Genomic DNA, 20,171 nt, shown 5'->3' on the forward strand with positions numbered 1-20,171 from the left:
TGACTACGCGGCTGGCAGTGGAATGAGGCCGACGACGTGCCCCGCCAATACGCTCGCCTGGGAAGAACTCCCACTACGCGGAAACTCACGCTTGTGGTCGCCCCAGGTCGCCCTATGCAGTGTCTGCGCTGTCGGGGTTCTGGCCACGTTCGACGAGAATGTAAGGTTCCCCGTTGCTCCAAGTGCAGGCTTTTCGGCCGCGTCGATGCGGACTGTGTACGCTCTTACGCAGTAGCCGCGGGTTCGGCAGAGAGCGAGCCTTTGACATCAGACCACATGATCGACGTCATCGAGCTGGAAGACGCGGCCAAGGGAGCCGGAAGCGGCAACGCGGCGGCAGAAGCGAGCGAGACGACCACCCCGACGAAAGGAGGACGGGATGATGTCCCTCCCCCCAAGGAGCCAGCAGCAGCTCTCGGGAGCGTGACGGAGACCCCGGCAGAAAGCGAGACCCACCAGCAGGCTACTGACGCTATGCAGGTAGCGGAAGACAACACGACCCCTACCAACGCCCGCGTTGAAGGCATCACAGCATCGGTCAAGAGGTCCCTGCTGCAGGGCGAGAAAGTCGATGGAAAGGCCGGCGGTGACTCTGAGGCTCCGCCCGCTAAGGCGCTGTCCGGAAGGCGCTCGACCCTCAAGCCTAAGCCGAACTTGGAGGCCGACCGTAGGCATGCCGCGAAGCCGACCCCGGAAGAACTCGACCGACGGCAACCGGATGGCCACGGAGGCGTCTAGCGGACTGCTAGACGTTAAGGTGAGCACCATGCTCCGGGCCTTCTCCCCTCCTTTTTGTATCAATTATGGCTTCCAACCCGTCGCTTAGCCTCGGCACGCTAAACGTTCGAGGTCTGGCCGCCAAAAGGAAACAGAGTCAGGTGTACCGACTACTAGTGGACCAAGACCTCGACGTTTTAGCCGTTCAAGAAACCAAGGTAGACGGCGAGGGGCAGGCCGGGAGCATGGTGCAAAGATTCATGTATAAGTACTATGCCGCAGTGAGCCACGCCTTAGAGTCGTCGGCTGGGTGTGTATTGTTTGTGAAGAAGCTCCCTGGGCTTGTCATAGATGGTTACTTTTCGTGCACTTCTGTCCGACTTGTCTGTGATTTCAGCTATTGCGATGTCCAATGGCGAGTGTTGTGCGTTTATGCGCCTGATAATGTGGAAGAAAGGGCGAATTTCTTTCTTAACCTACAGCATCACCTCTCGGTGCACAAAATGATAGCCTTAGTTGGCGACTTCAATTGCGTATTAGCTGCCCAGGATAGGTCTACGCGACGCGTAGTTCATGACAAATGCAGCGATATCCTGGCACAGACTCTACGTGAATTCGAATTGGAGGACATCGCTGAGTGTTTTCGGGGGGACCGAGACGTGAGGTATACTCACTTACAGGGCACAAGTCACGCGCGATTGGACCGTATGTATTTGTCAGATGACTTAGTCGAAAAATTCCAGTATTATGCAGTGACTGCAGTATCCTTTTCTGACCACTGCCTGGTAAAATGCAGGGTGGGCCACAAGAAAGAACGGAACAAATCTGTGTGGGAACTGTGGAAAATGAATGCGGAGCTGCTACAGGATGACACTTTCAACGAAAAGGTAGTGGCTGCTCTGAACACTTTTGGAAATGACAGTTCTGTCAAGTTAGGCGAGGAATGGGAGTTGCTGAAGCAAACTATTAAAATGAAGGCAATCTAAAGGAGTGCGTACTGCAATATGAAAAGAAGGCGAGAGAAAACGTGTTAAAATCAATGCTCGATAAATTTGCGAAGTTCGAATGCATGCAACCGGGCGCTTATCAAGAAGCGGGCTGTTAAGAAGAAACTCGAGGCGTTTGACGAAGAGCGCTACCGGGGTGAGCTGGTGCGCGAGAGAGCATAAAGGCTGGCATGCGGCGAAATGCCTACGAAAAGAGCGCTGGGATTAGAAAAAAAAAGCATTCCAGACGCAAGCAGATTGAGGCCATCGAACGCGACGGGGTTGAAGTAACCGATAACCTTAACATAGGGTGTGCTTTCTTAGAACATTTTCAAAAGCTTTTCGCATTCAGGCCCGTCAATATGCAAGGTTCTAAACGCTTATTTTTGGAGCGAATGCCGCAATTGTCGAGTGAAGTAAAAGAGACGTTAGAACAGCCAATAACAGAAAACGAAGTGATGAAAGCTATCGAAGACCTGAACCCTGGCAAGTCACCAGGGCAAGACGGTCTTTGTGCAGCTTGGTACAAAACATTCAAAGGCCACCTAGCTCCTAGTCTAACCGCAGTTTTCATTGAAGCATATGAACTGAAAATGCTTCCACCATCCTTTGACCAGTCCCATACAGTACTAATACCGAAAACAGAAGAGACCGAAAAGATCAAGCAACTTTCATCCTACAGACCCATAGCGCTGACTAACTGCGACTACAAAATATTGATAAAGGTACTGGCACGCCGGGTGTAGTCAGTGATTAAGGATATAGTCGGCCCGCACGAGACGTGCGGCATCCGCGAAAGAACGATTTTGACCAACATTCATAAGATGAAGTGTGTGCTTGAGTGTTGTGACGCCATGTACGATGCAGTGGCGATCCTCCAGTTGGACTTGGAGAAAGCGTTTGATTGCGTTTCGCACGAGGTCATGCTTACCATCCTGAAACATGTCGATTTTGGCCGCATAATCACTGAGGGGGTGACCATGGCTTACCGGAGCTGCTATACGAGACTTATAATTAATCAGACGTTGGGGGCCTCCATTAATGTGAAGCGCTCCGTTCGCCAAGGTTGTCCGCTCAGCCCACTCTTGTTTTGTGTTTATATAGAAACGCTATGTCGGGCCATAATCCAAAATGACTACATTAAGGGATTTCATCTGCAAGCAGCAGAGGTGAAGTTACTGGCATATGCAGACGATGTGGCTGTATTCTGTAAAGATACGCAGAGTGTATTGCATACCGTTAGTATCGTAAGAAATTTTGGTGACGTCACTAACAGTTTTGTGAGCTGGCAAAAATGTTTGGGCTTTTGGCATTGAAGATGGGCGTCTACCCCAGACCACTTCTCGAACGTAAGATGGGTCACGACGCCAGTAAAGTACCTTGGCGCACCCCTTGATGCCTACAGGGACAGTAGCGAATACTGGAAGGAGCGGACAAAGGAAATAAAAGAAACAGCGGACAAATGGAACGCGGGCCACATGTCAATATTTGCGAGAGCTACAGCATGCAACATGTTTCTCGTGACAAAGATCTGGTACGTGATGCAGGTCCTACATTGTTCTCGGATTAATGTGCAGAAACTGCACCGCATGTTCGCTGTGTTCGTGTGGGCTGGGAGCGATGCAGGCGAGATAATCTTTTCCGGCGTGTTAAGGATGGCGGTCTTGGGTTGGCGCACCTCTTCTTGCGTCAACTTGTTAACAGGTGCTTTTTCTTTCGCGATACAAATGACCCATTTTTGCGCACCCTGATCCAAATGAGAATACCAAGATCACTTCCCAAGCTTATTGTCGGTATACCGAAACAATGACAGGTTCAGTCCGTGGATTCTTCCGGGAAATTGTTGATAGTGTTTCCTTTTTGCGTGTTCGTTTTTCAGATGCATATTTGTGGAGTGTGAAACGCAAAAAGTTATATCGTGATTTGTGTGATAGTGTTTTGCTTGTACCCATGTACCGAGCCGTGTACAGTGGGCCCAGGCCTAGACGTTTTGAAAAGGGTGACAAAGATGCCAGTGCAACCAGCCACCAAATCGTTCTTCTTTAAATTACATACCGGTACTTTACACGTTAAAACATTTCTGGAACAACGTAAGTTCTACTTACCATGGGGAAACAACTGCCTTATTTGTAAAAAACCGGAAAACATAGATCATGTCTTCATCCACTGTTGGGAGGGGGTCTATTTCTGGGACGTATTGCAAAGGACTTTAAAAAAAGGAGCTACCGATAGATCCCCAAAAAATCAGGTTTTTGCCAATGGATGACGACGAAGAATTGCCGTATGATTTAATCATGCTTACGGGCCTCAACTGTCTATGGCGCTCGAGAATGGCGGGGTACCACAGTGACCCTCATGCCCGACCGGCGCGTGTATACTTCCGAGAATGCATGCATCGGTATGTAGAACAGTTGAAGTCACAACAGTTCTTGTGCCTGTTCTTGTGGTGTAGTGGGATTCTGCTCCCGGTCACCGACGCGTGCGGACGCAGGATGGTTGGCTCCGAGCGAGCTGCGACAGCGGTCGTCAACGGCCGTGGTATCCCGTCTTTTTCCGTGCCCAAGGACTACAGGATTATTTTGCCCAACGTTTCATCAGGTGAAGCTATGAAGCGTGCAGTCAGGCTGCACTGCGACATCTCAGATCGTTCATATCGCATAGAAGACTTTCGAAAGCCCTTACAAGACGCCGGCGTCATCAAGGACGTTGCTGTAATAGGTGCCTACCAGATGTCCCACGTCTGGCTCGTTAACCTGCAGACGGATGAAGCGAAAAAGAAGCTTATAGAAGCAGGAAGGTTGGTCGTCAAGGATCGTCTTTGCATCGTCATCGACCCCAACAGGCAAGAGGTGCGTCTGAAGTTGCATTGGGTGGCTTTGGATGACACGAGCGATAACATTCGGAGGGCATTCAGTGAATACGGCGAAGTGAAGGAAGTGACCAATGACAGGTGGAAAGCGGAGGGCTTCGAATGTGCTGACTCTCTGACAAAGTTTGTGCGATTGTTTTTGAAAGAGGGTATCGCACTGGACAACATACCGCACCAGATGCGGTACAGTGCTCATTGTGGCGCCAGGACGAGCCCCTCTTTGCCTTCGTTGCAAGCACACGGGTCATATACGGCGTGATTGCAGGGTACCGAAGTGCGCCGAATGTCATGCGTTTGGCCATGGACAGGAGGCATGTACTCGCAGCTACGCCAAAGCCGTGGGCAGATCTACGGTTGTAGAACAAAGCGAGCTTGTCATGGACGAGGAAGAGGCAGAGAAAGCTGCGGCACCTGCGACAGCCGACAAGAGTGGAACCGATCAGGGAGCTGACAAGGAAGTGCGCGTCTCGGGGCTGCAGAGGCCGGCCATGACGGTGTCCAGCGTCAGTGAGCACCAAGAGACTGCTACAACGAACGCGGTTGGCGTTGGTCCGGTGCTCCAGGATGAGGGCCCCACGGGAGAGTCCTCGGACTCGACCAGCGTCTCTCAAACGCAGCAGGCAGCAAGCATAAAGCCAGCGGTAGACGAAAGTGCTCTGGGAAATATGGACGCGGAGACAACCCCAGCAAAGCGTCGCCATGACGACGTGAGTGCGGTGTCGCAGGAGCAGCGTGTGAGACAGGTCGAAGCTTCGCTGGAAGCGAATGGGGTGAAGAAGAAACCTCGCAGCGCCGTTCGGACACGCGCGTCGTCCCTGACAAGGGGTGGCAAGGAGGTGAACTCTTAGACGCCACTATGGCGACTGCACAAAGCGTCGAGATGGGAAATGAGGGCGTCTTGCCGGCGGTCTCGTCCGGCAGGAAAATTGTAAAGGTCCCTGTGCGTAGGAACAGTTAATGTACGAGGATTAGCGACTAAAAGAAGGCAAAATCAGTTGTATCGTATTGCGATGGAACATGAATTGGACATAATCGCAGTGCAGGAAACTAAAGTTCAAGGCGAGGACCAGACCGCCGGCATGTTACGCCCGTTCTCGGCGCACTATAGTGTGTGCGTCAGTCATGCGGTGGGGACGTCAGGAGGGTGTGTATTATTGGTGCGTATATATATATATATATATATATATATATATATATTTGCTTAGGGATTGTTATACAGTCTGTTATAAGCTGTCCATCGGGCCGCTTTGTAGTTTGTGACCTTGTTTTTGCCGGCAATGAATGGCGCGTGTTTTCTTTTTATATGCTCCAACTGACGTTGCACAGCGTCTAGATTATTTCGGCCGCATTAGTGAGTATTGTAAAACTGATCGTATACTGATCCTTCTCAGCGATTTTAATTGTGTATGCTCAGCACGAGACAAAACGAGTACTACACCGCACCGTGAGACTAGCACGATGAAGGTAGTGGATATCATCAACGATTTCGCTCTGGAAGATGTGGGAAAATGTATTACCAGTGGGCATAGTGTCCAATTCACGCATTTTCAAGGTTCTAGTCACGCACGCTTAGATCGTGCATATGTGTCGCTGGATATCGTGCCTCTGTGTAAGGATTATTGCGTAACACCCCCCTCCTTCACTGACCATTGCCTCGTGATGTTTAGCATTTGCAGCAAAAAAGAAAGAAAGGGTAAAATTTAACTGGGATTCATGGAAAATTAATAATAAACTACTTGATGACGATGTTTTCAAAACTTTAGTACATGAGGGCATACAAGAACTGTACCGTGACAGTAATTCAGAAGCTGGGCCGAAATGGGAAACATTTAAGCAAAAAATTAAAATGAAAGCTGTAGAAAGAAGCAGCATACTTAAACATGAAGAACGATTTCACGAGAGACTGTTACGTTCAAACTTGCAAACTCTTGTCAAAGAAGAGTGTCTAACCCCTGGAACCTTTAAGGGAGATATCCGTGTGGTGAAATAAAAATTGGAGTTGTTAGACATGGAAAGATTTCGGGGTGCAATTATAAGAGCGAGAGCAGAGAAAACGGTAATGGCCGAAAGGCCTACAAAGCGCGCACTAGGGACGGAAAAAAGTTACGCGCAACGTAATATAATTGCAGAAATAACATACAACGGTGCCTTGACAAGTGCTAAAGACGAGATTGAGAAAGCCTTTTACGAGTATTACAGTGCTCTGTTTTCTTTAGGTACGGTAGATATCGACCACTTCAAAAGTGAATTTTCGGCGTTCATGCCACAATTAGATGACGAAACAAAGGATAGATTGCAACTTTCAATCTCGGTAGGAGAGGTAGAGAAAGCAATCGAAGACCTAAATCCCGGGAAGTCCCCTGGCCCTGACGGGCTAAGTGCGGTTGTATAAGACCTTCACGCGAGAAATATCTCCGATATTGGGGCGCTTATTCAATGAGGCCTTTAAGTTTAAATCTCTGCCTCCTTCATTTCTCACTTCCCATACCATTTTTATTCCGAAAACGAACGATTCTATTAAACTTCGGCAGGTATCAGCCTATCGTCCTATCAGTCTCACAAATGTTGATTACAAAATTTTCATGAAAATAGTGGCTAGAAGGTTGCAAAGCGTAATAAAAGAAATAGTGGGCCCGCATCAAACATGTGGAATAAAGGGCAGAAGCATCTTTACCAACATTCACAAAGCGAGGTGTGTATTAGAGTGTTGTGACGTCATGAAGGGTGCAGTTGCGATGCTCCAGATTGATTTTGAGAAGGCCTTTGACCGCGTGCCACATGACTTACTTATAACTGTCTTAGAAAATGCAAATGTTGGCACAGTAATAACTGAAGCTGTTCGTATGGCGTACAGTGGTTGTAGTACTAGGCTCATTGTTAAAAAAGAAGTTGGAAATCTCATCCAAGTGCGTCGCTCAGTTCGCCAAGGTTGTCCTATTTCCCCTCGCCTTTTTTGCATGTTTATTGAAAGCTTTTGCCTAAGTATTATAAACCGCAGTACAATTAGTGGCTTCAGGCTACATGCATCTGAAGTACGCGTTATGGTCTATGCAGACGATATAGGTGTTTTTTGTTCATATCTCGAAAGTATAGCGGAGGTTATTACCATTGTAAAACGTTTTTGTCAGGTAAGCGGCAGTGCAGTGAATTGGGGAAAATGTATGGGTTTTTGGCATGGCGATTGGGATCTCACGCCACAGTTTTTCCTAAATGTGCAGTGGGTAACAACCCCGGTGAAGTATTTAGGTGTGCCCTTAGAACATTACACCGACAGAGATCCCTATTGGTGGAGACCGACATAAGAAATCCGAGAAAAAGCTGAGAAATGTAAGGGCAGACATTTATCTGTCTTTGCTCGTGCTACGGTTTGCAATTTGTTTTTCATTAGTAAATTGTGGTATGCGTTCCAAGTGCTCTACTGTTCTCGAGTGAATGTGCAAAGACTTCATCGAGCTTTTGCCGTGTTTATATGGGGATCGACATGGGAACGAACAAGTCGGACGAACCTTTTTCGGCGTGTTCGTGATGGGGGCTTAAGCTTGTCGCATTTATTTCTGAGACAGCTTGTAAATCGTTTTTTGTACCTTCGAGATGTTCAGGATCCTTTCCTGCGCACAGTTTGCCAAGTACGACTGGTCAGTCCTTTGCCCAACTTTGTCATCTCTTCCAATAAAATGGAAGGTCGACTACAGGGTTACCTTAAAGAGGTTGTTGAGTCGTGCCGCTTCCTGGAGGCCCGTTTCTCGATTGAATATTTAAGCGCAGTGTCTCGTAAAAAATAGTATAATGATTTATATGATATTGTTCTCCCAATTCCACTGTACCGGACTCATTTCTCGGCAGGAAAGTGGCGCAAGGTGCTGAAACGTGTAAAAAGCATGCCTGTGCGTCCTGGGGTGAAAACCTTCTTCATTAAATTACATGCAGGCGTTTTGCCAGTTAAGACTTGGCTTTCTGATAAGGGATTCTTCGTTCCGTGGGGTGACCACTGTTTCTTGTGCCGGAAACCTGAAACGATTGAACACGTGTTCCTGGAATGCTGGGATGGCGTGTTCTTCTGGGATGTCCTGCAAAGGACCTTAAAGAAGGATTTCCCTTTGGATGCACAGGGAATAAGGTACCTAATCGTTGATAACGAGGATGGTTTTCCATATGATATTACTATGTTAATGGCTCTGCATAGTATTTGGACGTCACGCATGGCTGTTCACCATGCAGACGTTGATGCTCGCCCTGCAATAGAGTACTTTCGCGAGTCTCTCATTGCATTTCTCGAAATGAAAAAAGTGAAAAAGTGTGTACCCGATTGGGTGCCCTGTATTGAAGGCTTGTTACACATGAAACAGTTCTAAAATTATGAATTTGTCACTACGTGGTTGACTGTTATACCAATGCAATAAAGAAAAAAAAGAAGAAAGTTCTTATAGTTGTTATTACATCCGCCTAAAACGCGGAAGGTCCCAGGTTTGATCCCTGACAAGAACAGTTTTTTTTTTCTTAAATTATTTTCATTTTTTTTTCAATTGGGCGACTTCTTTCAAGGGATGCACACCAATATTAACAACGGGCCTTAAATAAATACGTGCAACCTTGTTTGGTCAAGATATGTTGTTCTAAGACGTCGTCGTGCCTGTTCTTGTGGTGTAGTGGTTATCACATCCGCCTAACACGCGGAAGGTCCCAGGTTCGATCCCTGGCAAGAACAGTTTTTTTTTTCTTACATCATTTTCAATTTTTTTTAATTCGGCGACTTACCTCAAGGGATGTCGACCAATATTAACAACGGGCCTTAAATAAATGCGTGCAACCTTGTTTGGTGAAGATATGTTGTTCTAAGACGTCGTCGTGCCTGTTCTTGTGGTGTAGTGGTTATCACATCCGCCTAACACGCGGAAGGTCCCAGGTTCGATCCCTGGCAAGAACAGTTTTTTTTTCTTACATCATTTTCAATTTTTTTTTAATTCGGTGACTTACCTCAAGGGATGTACACCAATATTAACAACGGACCTTAAATAAATGCGTGCAACCTTGTTTGGTCAAGATAAGTTGTTCTAAGACGTCGTCGTGCCTGTTCTTGTGGTGTAGTGGTTATCACATCCGCCTAACACGCGGAAGGTCCCAGGTTCGATCCCTGGCAAGAACAGATTTTTTTTCTTACATCATTTTCAATTTTTTTTTAATTCGGCGACTTACCTCAAGGGATGTCGACCAATATTAACAACGGGCCTTAAATAAATGCGTGCAACCTTGTTTGGTCAAGATATGTTGTTCTAAGACGTCATCGTGCCTGTTCTTGTGGTGTAGTGGTTATCACATCCGCCTAACACGCGGAAGGTCCCAGGTTCGATCCCTGGCAAGAACAGTTTTTTTTTCTTGCATCATTTTCAATTTTTTTTTTAATTCGGCGACTTACCTCAAGGGATGTACACCAATATTAACAACGGACCTTAAATAAATGTGTGCAACCTTGTTTGGTCAAGATATGTTGTTCTATGACGTCGTCGTGCCTGTTCTTGTGGTGTAGTGGTTATCACATCCGCCTAACACGCGGAAGGTCCCAGGTTCGATCCCTGGCAAGAACAGTTTTTTTTTCTTGCATCATTTTCAATTTTTTTTAATTAGGCGACTTACCTCAAGGGATGTACACCAATATTAACAACGGACCTTAAATAAATGCGTGCAACCTTGTTTGGTCAAGATATGTTGTTCTAAGACGTCGTCGTGCCTGTTCTTGTGGTGTAGTGGTTATCACATCCGCCTAACACGCGGAAGGTCCCAGGTTCGATCCCTGGCAAGAACAGTTTTTTTTTCTTACATCATTTTCAATTTTTTTTAATTCGGCGACTTACCTCAAGGGATGTACACCAATATTAACAACGGGCCTTAAATAAATGCGTGCAACCTTGTTTGGTCAAGATATGTTGTTCTAAGACGTCGTCGTGCCTGTTCTTGTGGTGTAGTGGTTATCACATCCGCCTAACACGCGGAAGGTCCCAGGTTCGATCCCTGGCAAGAACAGTTTTTTTTTCTTACATCATATTCAATTTTTTTAAATTCGGCGACTTACCTCAAGGGATGTACACCAATATTAGCAACAGGTTCCACTTCCGGGCACCGTAGTGAACGGACGTGTGTGTCATGTGCTCCCAAGGAGCGGTGGTTGCGGCTACGAACAGCCGCGGTAACAGTATGAACGGAACGGATGCCGAAAGATATCAAGTTATTTTGCCTACACTGCCTTCAGGTCGTGTATTTTGGCATGCGGATGTTCGTGCAAGGCCCTACCGAGTCGAACATTTCCGGGCTACGTTGGCACGTCTGGAATTGCTCCCCGACGTGACAGCGTTGGGGGCTTATCAAATGAGCCACGTGCGGGTGGTGACCTTCAAGAGCACAGAAGGCATGAAGAAAGCTTTGACTTGTGGCGAAATGGAAGTGAAGGGCCAACGATGTTTGGTTATCGACCCGGCGAACCAGGACGTACAGTCAACCACAAAAGTTTGCGGACCACGCGAGCGCGTGGCCAAGAGCCTCTTCGCGACACTTCCGCTACGTCACCAGCGATCGACAACAGCGCTACGTTGAAGACGCATCCCTCCTTAAATCTATGGCCTGTCTATTTTCGCACTGTGCGCAAATATTTTCTACCTATCTCTTTCAACGTGACGCGCTCTTTGTTAGCCAGGGCTACTTGCTTATATTTTGAGAGCAGAATATCAGTACAAGTAATCGGACAGCGTATTCTTCGGCTGTTATCAGTTCTATTTTCGCGTAGCCACGCTGTTTTTTTTTTTTTTTTCGTGAGTGCGTGAGTGAGCGGTGAGGCAGCCATAAGACACAGATGCTTAGTCAGTAGGCAGAATTTTTCCGTTCCTCCCCCATCGCTAAGTGACAGTAGCGGCCGGGATTTGATCGCCTGCGCCCAGGTTTTGCTGCGCAAAGCCCGAACCACCGCGCTGCTATAGTGGTTACATTTAGAAAAATAAGAAATAATCGGGTGCGATGACTCTTTTTATAACCCTTTGCGACACGGCGTCCTCGTTTGGGGACTCGAACTTCGGAGGCGCGTCCCACGCCAGGTGTTTCTTCAAATGACCTAAAACTCAGTGTGCACATTCGTGTCCGCTTCCTGATGGGACAACTAGCGGTCAGTTAACTTCATTGTCCTGCGTATTGCTGCAGATGATCACTTTGCTGGAGACACTACCATGTTAGACAATCGTTCGACGTGCCGCGTTCCAAGACCAACGTCAAGAGTATTTTTTTTCTCCGGTCGACACGAATACAACCGAAAAAGCAAGTGTGCATGCGTTTCGGGCCTAATAGTTGATTATTTTTATGCAAGCATTGAAGCTGACGGATTTCAGAATAATTAGATAATGAGTTATACGCTAATTAATTTTTTTTACTGAAACTCGCACAAAACAGCACATTGCTTCGTCTTCTTTCTTGGAATGTAATAGTGAGCGTCTTGAAATGATGCCATGCGCATTTGACGCATTTGCAGACAGTGCATCATAATTCGTGTCTGAAGGGGATGAATTTATTCACAAGACATTTACAGAGGTGTCATGAAACATAGGTCTCTCAATGATCTAGTAGGAAGTGAAATGTCCGCCCTTTTCTAGCACCTTATTGATGCGTGTGGGCATCGACTCGTACAAAGATTCAGCAATCTCCGGTCGACGGCGCAGGCTTTCCCATTCTTGTGCCATCACTTGCCACAGCGTATCGGCCGTGCGGCCGCGGTTGGCTCGTGTAGACAGCCGTTTCTTCAACATGAACATGCCCCAGACATTTTCTATGGGATTCAAGTCGGCGCCACATGGAGGCCACTCAAGCTGGCAAACAGCATGTTCTTCTAGCAATGACTGGACGATACGTGCTTTATGGATCGGGCTGCGGTCGTGTTGAAAAAAATAGCAGCCGTCGCTGAAGGGACCGTCCAGCGCATACGGAACGAGGTGTCTAGTGATGACGTCGCAGTACCGTGACGCAGTGAAGGGCCCTTCCAGACGCACAAGGGGACCAAGGCCATCTTTGCTGATTGCTCCCCACACGCTCACGAAACACCGTCCACTGGATAGAACACTCTGTGTGTAATTAGGCAGATATCTGCAAGAAATAGCATACAATTGGGTTCCAGCGGCGCGTCTAAAAATGTTGTGATTCCTCTTGCGTATGAACTTTATAATGCTGTTATAGAGTTGCAATAGAAAACGTGCAAACATCATTAGATAGTACTGAAAGACCCACTGGCAGCTTTTAATTAGCTTCAGAGTAAGTATTACTATGAAACAATCGTTAATGTTTTCAACATAATACCACTACAGAAAAATCTCGTAATGTCCAAAAGCTCATTTTACGTGAAACATGTTGTGATGCAGAATTAGCTTCGTGAATTAACTGCCAATACACTGTAAACACACCTGCAGTTTAGTGGACGCCAAACCCGCTTCCGTTGGTCCCAGCGCGTGGAAAAAGTTGACTCGTCGCTAAAGATGACATCGCCCCATTTCTCTGTTGTCCAATCTTTCATTGCTGTAGCGAACATGAGTCATTCTTGTAGCTGGCTGTCTGAGAGGCAGGGCTTCTGTGCTGCTACGAAAGACTGCAGGCCAAGCTCACTCAGCCTTCTTCTTACAGTCTCAGACGATACCGTGAGCGAGAGCGCTTCTCGGATATCCTCTGCACTTTGAAAGGATCAGCCACGATGGCGGCCGTAATCAGGCGGTCCTCTTCCTCAGTCGTGGCCCTTGGACGCCCACTGCGCTCCATATCTGTGAATCTGTCATCGTCGCGGAAAGCTTGAATAATCCTATTCACGGCAATCCGGCTCCTGTTGGTTCGGCGGCAGATTTCGCGCTGAGGTATTCCCTCTATAAATAAACGCACAATGTGCCTTCTTTCGTCAAATGGAACACGCAGCGGCATCTTTCCAATAGGCAATCACCACGTGGCCTGAAGCAAGTCTACTACGTTTTCAGCGACTGATGCGAAGATGCGCCTATGTGTGAAAGAAAATTTTCTATGCATCCGCTTTTTCTTTATTTTTGATGACAGTGAAACACCTCCCTACCCTTTCTCTCAAGACGCAGAAGCAGCAACACTCATTGGACCAAGATGCTGCCAACCAAAGTGCGCCAGTAAACGTCGCGTAAAAAAATCGTCGCAGCGCTTCGTGAAACTTATCTACCCACTGGCACACCAGTCGACAAAGGTTGCAGTGATTGCTCCGATACTGCTATCAAGCCAGATATGTGGCGGTCTTATCGCAGACAGCGCTCTGCGTCAACACAACGAACTAACAATGTCATGCACGGGAATAAAAAAATTAACAGGCAGGCGAGTACCAAGAGGGCTCATATCCGGGAGAGCGCCCCTGTCGCCGCTAGGTGGCGTACCGCTAGGTGGCGCGGATAGGCAGTCTGGCACGCGCTCGCGTGGTCCGCAAACTTTTGTGGTTGACTGTACGTACGTCTCAAGCTTCATTGGCGTCTCTTTAACGTGGCCGACGAAGATGTGCGTGTAGCGCTTGCTCCGTACGGGAAAGTGACCGACGTCTCGAAGGAAAAGTGGAGGGTTCAAGGAATCCAGGACAAGGGGTCGACGACGCGCGTCGTGCGCCTCAAGCTCTATAATAGCATTAAGGTAGACGACCTTCCACATCATCTGCGCGTCGCCGGTGACATGGCCCTTCTTGTCACGCCTGGAAGAGCGCCACTATTCCTGCGGTGCCACAGCAAGGGCCATATCCGACGTGAGTGCCGACTTCCTCGCTGCACGCACTGCCGGCGTTTTGGACACGAAGAAAGTGAGTGCGTGAAGACGTACGCAAGTGTCGCGGGGCCGGTTGGAGGAGAAGACACCGCAGAACTCGTCATGGACGAGGCCGACGCTGAGGAAGCCACAAGCGAAGCAACGCCGAAGGTCGAGGGGCATGATACGGCAACGTTAGCCCCGCCCGACAAGTATTAACGACGAAAGGCCAAATGTGACCGACACAGTAGGTGACGCCACGGGCGCCGTCAAAGTGCATGACGTCCCAGCGCAGTCACCGTCATGCGACGAGCCGGCCGTCATGGACGTAAGCGACGCAGGAAGCGGTGCCACTGTCAGCAAGCGTGGCCACGATGCTAGGTTGGACGAAAATGAGGCCCTGACTGCAGGGAACTATGAGGGATCGCCGGCAAAGGCGGCAATCCCTCGGAAGTCACTGATCAGACCACGGCCGAATATACCGCCGCCGCGAGCGCGTGTGCCTCGCGGTATATCTTCTAGTCAACTAAAAGACCAAGGCCGGTATTTTGTAGCGATGCCTTTAAAGTAATAATGCCTTTTCGCGCTTATCGCGCTTTGTCAGTGGTCAGAGCGACGGTCCGCTCGCTTTATCAGCGTTGATATCGTGAGCGGACCGTCGCTCTGACCACTGACAAAGTGCGATAAGCCTGAAAAGGCATTATTACTTTAAAGGCATCGCTACAAAATAGCGGCCCTGGGAGCCGAACAAAGGAAATAAAAGAATTGGAGAGCCAGCTTGAGCTTATCGATGATAATAAGTTCAAAGGAGCAGTTGTAAGAGCACGAGCGGAAAGGGTCTGGCTAGGCGAGACACCGACAAAACGAGCCTTATCGGACGAAAAGGGGTACGCGAGGCGGAATGAAATCAGAATGATTCGATACGGGAACGAAATCACGGACCAACCTGAAAAAATCGAACAAGCGTTTCTTGATCATTATGGTGAATTATTCGGGAGTGCTAAAGGACGTCAAAGAAGGATTCAAAACGGACTTGCTGTCAAACATGCCACAATTAGAAGACGATATTTGGAAGCGTCTGGAATGGCCTCTGGGCATCGCCGAAATCGAAGGAGCCATAGATGATTTAGTTGTAGGCAAGTCCCCGGGACCTGATGGACTCGGATCGGCTTTTTATAAGACCTTCAAAAGTGACGCCAGCCAGGTCCTGTTACGATTGTTTAAGGAGGTCTACACCCGAAAGCTGGTTCCTACATCTTTTCGGACTGCGCACGTGGTGCTGATACCAAAAACAGACGACCCAGATAAATTGTTAGCTGTCAACGCTTATCGCCCGATATCACTGATGAACGTTGTCTATAAGATATTTACGAGAGTGCTCGGAAAGCGATTACAAGGAGTGGTGACACGCATCATATAGGGCCGCACCAAACATGCGGCATTAAAGGACGGTCAATCTATACAAACATTCACATCGCCAGAAGCACTTTAGGATACTGCGACGACCTAGGTGAACACGGAGGCATTTTACAGTTGGACATGCAGAAGGCTTTCGACCGTGTGGCCCATAAAATTCTTTTCTGTATTCTAGAACATGTAAATGTAGGTGAATTAATCTTGGATGGGGTAAAGATGTGCTATCAAGACTGTACCGCCAGTCTCATAATAAACAAGAAGGTTACCAAAAGCTTTAGGGTGCGGTCATCCGTGCGCCAGGGGTGTGGTTTGTCCCCTCTTTTATTTGCAATATACATAGAGCCGCTTTGTAGGAAGATCAACAATGACAATAGAATATTGGGTTTCAGAGTACAGTCCGTAGAAGTGAAAGTGCTCGCATATGCGTACGACATCGCGTTGTTTTGTCGGGATAAAGAAAGTGTTGAAATCGCGATCGCGGAAGTGTTATCATACTGCAGAATGACAGGCAGTGCTATCAACTTTGATAAATGCCTAGGGGTATGGATCAGGAACTGGGTAAACCCTCCAAGTACGTTTGTAAATATCCAGTGGACCGTCACGCCGGCAAGGTATCTCCGGGTGCCGCTTGAGCAGTACCGTGACGCAGTGGATTACTGGAATGCTGAAACAGAAAGAGTTCGAGAGTGTACACTTAAATGGGGGGGCCGCAATTTCTCAATGTTTGCTCGCGCGACGGTCTGCAACCTCTTTGCCGTTGCCAAAATTTTTTACGTGCTTCAAGCATTGTGCATGTCAAGGGCCAACATACAACGATTACACAGAGTACTCGCAGTGTTTGTATGGGGATCAAGCTGGGAGCGCACCAGTCGCACCAATCTGTTTCGTTCCATTAAAAGTGGAGGACTAGGTCTTGCACATTTGTTCATAAGGCAGATTGTGTCGAGGTTTGTTTACTTACGGGACCAAAAGGACTCGTTTTTGTTAACTATGTTTGAAGTAAGGCTGAACGAAGCTATACCAGAATTCATCGTTTCGTCTCGCCGGTGCTGTCAATGTAGATTGCGCTGTTTTCTAAAGGAAGTCGTCTGGGCTTTCCAGCTTTTGAAGGTTCGGTTTTCTATGGAATACCTAAGTCGGGTACCACGAAAGCGCTTATATAAGGACTTGATAGAGGCAATGTTGCCGGTACCATTGTATCGCTTGATGTTCCGCATTGTAGCGGAAAAGAACGTGCCAAAGAGAGTAAAACGAATGCCAGTACGTCCATCGGCGAAGTCCTTCTTTTTTCAGCTCCACACCAATACTTTACCTGTTAAACCATGGCTTGAGGAGAAAGGACTTTTTGTGCCTTGGAGCGTCAATTGTTTAATATGCCGGAAACCCGAAACAATTGAACACATCTTTCTCGACTGTTGGGATGCGGTATTCCACTGGGATGTCTTACAGAGAACCTTAAAGAAGGACTTACCGATTACGCCATACGGGATTCGTTTTTTGCCTACTCTAAATGAAGACACTGTACCATATGACATGTTCATGCTGTTGTCCTTGCATAGTTTATGGAAATGTAGAATGGCCTTGAGACATGCCGAACCAAACCTCCGGCCTGTTAGAGAGTACTTCATCGAAAGCATTTGTTATATTAAAGAATTGTACAGTTTGCAAAAAGAACAACCAACATGGCTCTGTGTGATGACTGAGCTTGCGAACCTCAAGCGTTTTTAGCCCCCGTGTCAGCCTACCAATGGCAGACACTTTTATCGTGACCCTCATGTATTGTTAAAATGTCTTGTGTTGTATGTTGCCAAGTCGGTAATAAAGAAAAAAAAACAATATTAACAACGGGCCTTAAATAAATGCGTGCAAACTTCTATGGTCGAGACATGTTGTTCTAAGACGTCGTGGTGCGTGTTCTTGTGGTGTAGTGGTTATCACATCCGGCTAACACGCGGAAGGTCCCAGGTTCGATCCCTGGCAAGAACAGTTTTTTTTTCTTAGATCATTTTCAATTTTTTTTAAATTCGGCGACTTACCTCAAGGCATGTACACCAATATTAACAATGTCATCATCATCAGCCTATATTTTATGTCCACTACAGGACGAAGGCCTCTCCCTGCGATCTCCAATTACCCCTGTCTTGCGCTAGCGCATTCCAACTTGCGCCTGCGAATTTCGTAACTTCATCATCCCATCTGGTTTTCTGCCGACCTCGACTGCGCTTCCCTTCTCTTGGTATCCATTCTTTAACCCTAATAGTCCACCGGTTATCCATCCTACGCATTACATGGCCTGCCCAGCTCCATTTCTTCCGCTTAATGTCAACTAGAATATCGGCTATCCCCGTTTGTTCTCTGATCCACACCGCTCTCTTCCTGTCTCTTACCGTTAGTCGTAAGATTTTTCGTTCCATCGCTCTTTGTGCGGTCCTTAACTTGTTCTCGAGCTTCTTTGTTAACCTCCAAGTTTCTTCCCCATATGTTAGCACCGGTAGAATGCAATGATTGTACACTTTTCTTTTCAACGACAGTGGTAAGCTCCCAGTCAAGATTTGGCAATGCCTGCCGTATGCACTCCAACCCAATTTTATTCTTCTGTAAATTTATTTCTCGTGGTCAGGGTCCCCTGTGAGTAATTGACCTAGATAAACGTACTCCTTTACAGACTCTAGAGGCTGACTGGCGATCCTGAATTCTTGTTCCCTTTCCAGGCTATTGAACATTCTCTTTGTCTTCTGCGTATTGATCTTCAACCCAATTCTTACACTTTCTTGATTAAGGTCCTCAATCATTTGCTGTAATTCGTCTCCATATTGCTGAATAGGACAATGTCATCTGCAAACCGAAGGTTGCTGAGATATTCGCCGTTGATCATCACTCCTAAGCCTTCCCAGTCTAAGAGCTTGAATACTTCTAAGCATGCAGTGAATAGCATTCGAGAGATTGTGCCTCCTTGCCTGACCCCTTTCTTGATAGGTAACTTTCTACTTTTCTTGTGGAGAACCAAGGTAGCTGTGGAATCCTTGTAGATGTTTGCTAAGATATTCACGTACGCCTCCTGTACTCCTTGATTACGCAATGCTTCTATTACTGCTGGTATCTCTACAGAATCAAGTGCCTTTTCATAATCTATGAAAGCCATATAGAGAGGTTGATTGTACTCCGCAGATTTCTCTATTGCCTGATTGATGACATGGATATGATCCATCATAGAATATCCCTTCCTGAAGCCAGCCTGTTCTCTTGGTTGGCTGAAGTCAAGTGTTGCCCTGATTCTATTGGAAATTATCTTGGTGAATATTTTATACAATACTCAAAGCAAGCTAATGGGTCTATAATTCTTCAACTCTTTAACGTCTCCCTTCTTATGGATTAGTGTAATGTTGGCGTTCTTCCAGCTCTCTGGTACACTTGAAGTTGTGAGGCATTGCGTATAAAGGGCCGCAAGCTTTTCGAGCATGATATCTCCTCCATCGTTGATTAAATCTACTGTTCCATCTTCTCCAGCAGCTTTTCCGCTGGTCATGTCTTTTAAGGCCCCTCTAAATTCATCGCTAGTTATAGAAGGAGCCTCTGTATCTGGTTCATCACTATTTCGAATGAAAGTAGCTTGACTATTTTGGGCACTGTACAGGTCAGTATAGAATTCTTCCGCTGCTTTTACTAGGTCATCGAAATTGCTGATGATATTACCATGTTTATCTTTCAGTGCATACATCTTTCCTTGTCCTATGCCAAGCTTTCTTCTTACTGATTTAATGCTGCGTCCATATTTTACGGCTTCCTCAATCTTTCCCACGTTATAATTTCGAATATCCCTTACTTTCTTCTTGTTGATCAGTTTTGACAGTTCAGCGAATTCTATCTGATCTCTTGAGTTGGACATTTTCATGTTTTGTCGTTTCTTTATTAGATCCTTTGTTTCTTGAGAGAGCTTACCTACTGGTTGCCTTGGTGCCTTACCTCCCACTTCAATTGCTGCTTCTGAGATCAACCTAGTGGCGGTTTCATTCATTACCTCCATGTTGTCTTTATCTTCCTTTTCTAAAGCTGCATATTTGTTTGCATATTAACATGCCTATTAACAATGTAGGCAGAGTCAAGTCCTACGGTTGGCCACTGACCATGACATGGACGTTCTAGCAGTCCAGGAGACCAAGGTAGACGGGGAGGAGGAGACCGGGATCATGGTGAAGGCGTTTCACGACCAGATGATATGCGGTCGTGAGCCACGCGGAAGGGACGTCCGCTGGATGTGTCCTGTTTGTTAAGAAGTTACCCGACCTTGTGGCTCAAAGTGTATTTTCAGGTCAATCGGGAAGGATTGTTATTTCCGATTTTGTTTTTGTGACGTCGAATTCCGAGTTATATGCATGCGCCAAATGATGCAGAAGAGCGTGCTTTATTTTTTCTAATCTTTTTCA

At 47.1% G+C, this 20,171-nt stretch overlaps 8 non-coding genes across 8 annotated transcripts; all 8 read left to right on the forward strand.

The window, feature by feature from the left end:
• The first annotated feature begins 9,204 nt into the window (after positions 1 to 9,204).
• On the forward strand, positions 9,205 to 9,277 carry Trnav-aac (transfer RNA valine (anticodon AAC)). The gene has a single exon. It is a non-coding gene; the product is annotated as a tRNA-Val (tRNA).
• A 146-nt stretch (positions 9,278 to 9,423) lies between these two features.
• Trnav-aac (transfer RNA valine (anticodon AAC)) lies at positions 9,424 to 9,496 on the forward strand. The gene has a single exon. It is a non-coding gene; the product is annotated as a tRNA-Val (tRNA).
• A 146-nt stretch (positions 9,497 to 9,642) lies between these two features.
• Trnav-aac (transfer RNA valine (anticodon AAC)) lies at positions 9,643 to 9,715 on the forward strand. The gene has a single exon. It is a non-coding gene; the product is annotated as a tRNA-Val (tRNA).
• A 146-nt stretch (positions 9,716 to 9,861) lies between these two features.
• On the forward strand, positions 9,862 to 9,934 carry Trnav-aac (transfer RNA valine (anticodon AAC)). Its single transcript has one exon. It is a non-coding gene; the product is annotated as a tRNA-Val (tRNA).
• A 147-nt stretch (positions 9,935 to 10,081) lies between these two features.
• Trnav-aac (transfer RNA valine (anticodon AAC)) lies at positions 10,082 to 10,154 on the forward strand. The gene has a single exon. It is a non-coding gene; the product is annotated as a tRNA-Val (tRNA).
• Positions 10,155 to 10,299: 145 nt separating this feature from the next.
• On the forward strand, positions 10,300 to 10,372 carry Trnav-aac (transfer RNA valine (anticodon AAC)). Its single transcript has one exon. It is a non-coding gene; the product is annotated as a tRNA-Val (tRNA).
• A 145-nt stretch (positions 10,373 to 10,517) lies between these two features.
• On the forward strand, positions 10,518 to 10,590 carry Trnav-aac (transfer RNA valine (anticodon AAC)). Its single transcript has one exon. It is a non-coding gene; the product is annotated as a tRNA-Val (tRNA).
• A 7,070-nt stretch (positions 10,591 to 17,660) lies between these two features.
• On the forward strand, positions 17,661 to 17,733 carry Trnav-aac (transfer RNA valine (anticodon AAC)). Its single transcript has one exon. It is a non-coding gene; the product is annotated as a tRNA-Val (tRNA).
• The last annotated feature ends 2,438 nt before the right edge of the window (positions 17,734 to 20,171 follow it).

The sequence above is a fragment of the Dermacentor silvarum genome, chromosome 3 (genome assembly GCF_013339745.2).
Source record: "Dermacentor silvarum isolate Dsil-2018 chromosome 3, BIME_Dsil_1.4, whole genome shotgun sequence".
NCBI lineage: Eukaryota > Metazoa > Arthropoda > Arachnida > Ixodida > Ixodidae > Dermacentor > Dermacentor silvarum.